Raw genomic sequence first — 2014 nt, 5'->3', positions numbered from 1 at the left:
TAGGCTTTTTTTTTAGCGCAGGAAGTGGAATAGATAAACAATTTGGCACTCTAAGCTACGTATGCTCAACAGCGGGACCTATAGGATTTGGTTCGCTCGTCGTATTTGGTTCGTTGGACAATCTTGGACAGGTTAGAGATGCCACCAGTCGCACTCTTTTAATCGGTGCCAGCAAAATGCTTAGAACTGCATTCGCGAACCTTTAGTATTCAGACTTTAAAACGGTACGAGATACGTCTTACATTAAGGACCATTGCTTTTTGGCAATGCGCCATGTGAATCCTAATTTTTTTCGGTATATTTCTCTTTTTTTGTTCCCGTAGTATGCCATTTGCATCAGTGCTGTGACTTCAAATCATTTCTTCTGGGTGGAGTAGGGCGATTTTTTTTTTTGCTTTTTCAGCGCATTACTTTGCATTAGCTGTCCTGAAATCCAAGGCAGCCACACCGGTACTGAACAACTTTTCTTTGCTACAGCTTGAAAGATTCCGCCTGGAAAAGAGGAAGGTCATCGTCAAAGCAAGTTATGAATTCCATATTCGCTTTCTCTTCGCTATCATGCTCCGGAAACCTATATTAGCCTAATTTAGAACGCTATAAAGAGCGTCCGTGGTACCTAGAACTCATTACGATGTAGCGTATTTGCTAGAAGCTGCTTTTCTACTTCGAATGTTTAATCCTACTTCTGTCGCCAGCGAAGGAAAGTGTCACGGCGGGGAAACTTTATGAAGGTTCTCAGTTCCTCTTTGTATTGCTCTCTGACAACAGACAGTGGCCAGTATAACCATTAAAAACAGCTGCTTTATTAATTATTATTCATCATAAAGGCGATCCCATACTCACCGCTCATTTTATGAAAAAAATGAACATTATAGTTATCCGCCGGTAAAAAATTATGCTACACTTAAACTCCCTCTTCCGCAATAAATCCCCTAAATGGCCCCGTTATCCTCCTTTTCAATCCACTCATGGTCTTCATGATCTAGAAGGTTTTATAATGAGGAAGCTTGCTTGACCATAAAGCTCTGGAAACTCAAGATTGAGTTTTTTTTTTTTCAGTGACGATGCAAGGCCTGCTCTCTTTTCGGACGAAAGGACATCACTCTACAATACCTATTATTTTTTTCTGTCGTATGCATTGCTCCATCTTGCAGTCGTTTTTTTTTTTTCAATTTTTCAATTTTCGAAAGGCTACTTTTCTGCCTTTACTAGCTCTCTGCAGGAAACACATAGAACGAAACAGAATTTTTTAAATAAAAATCAACCACCTTGCGATGCTTTTAATCCAAAATTATGCGCACATCGCTGTGACGGGCTAATAATCCTTCGGTTCTCACCGAAAAGTGCGCTCCACGTCACACGGATCCTAAAAAAGCAAGCCTTCTGTGATCCTAAAATACAAAAGCTCATCTCCTCTGCCCCGCTCCGGTAATTGACTGTACTGCTACGGTGGACCAGGGTACGCATTTAGGACACGACCAGACGGCTTCTCACATCATTGTTAGTGTTCTTTTTATAGGTTGGTGCGTTTCTATTAGCTGCCTCTTTTTCCTAGTGTTTAATTCGTTAATGGAATCTCTTTGCTCTCCAGTAGGATGTGCGAGCATTTTTTCGCCCAAGAAAAAGATTTGGTTACTCTCCGATTGTTTCATATCTTCAGTACGTAGTCTTTTCACAGAAAACGAGTTCAAAAAAATAAGCAGCAGGGAACTGTACCTAAATAAAAGTAGTCGTGAAAGCCGCCAGTGAGGATCGAACTCACGACCCCTGGTTTACGAGACCAGTGCTCTACCGCTGAGCTATGACGGCACATGATCCGCAACCATTTTCAGGCGGTATACCAAAGGACCAACGGATATTACCTTCCGTAAATGAGCATTAGAAACGCGGATGTCGGTGCGTGAAGCTGCTCCTGTTTAGTGCACAACACATTTTATTTCAGCTACTTTTGTTTTCTTGAACATACGTGCACTTAGAACCATGTCAGCAGAACCAAGATAGATAAAATCACTCA

General features: G+C 41.4%; 1 non-coding gene across 1 annotated transcript; it reads right to left on the bottom strand.

The window, feature by feature from the left end:
- Positions 1 to 1737: 1737 nt before the first annotated feature.
- Positions 1738 to 1809, bottom strand: TRNAT-CGU (transfer RNA threonine (anticodon CGU)). The gene has a single exon. It is a non-coding gene; the product is annotated as a tRNA-Thr (tRNA).
- Positions 1810 to 2014: the final 205 nt, after the last annotated feature.

This window comes from Amblyomma mixtum, chromosome 5 (assembly GCF_055824585.1).
Source record: "Amblyomma mixtum isolate Tamu chromosome 5, ASM5582458v1, whole genome shotgun sequence".
In the NCBI taxonomy this organism is placed as follows: domain Eukaryota; kingdom Metazoa; phylum Arthropoda; class Arachnida; order Ixodida; family Ixodidae; genus Amblyomma; species Amblyomma mixtum.
The sequence above is the reverse complement of the archived record's forward strand: the minus strand, read 5'-3'. Positions and strand labels throughout refer to the sequence as shown.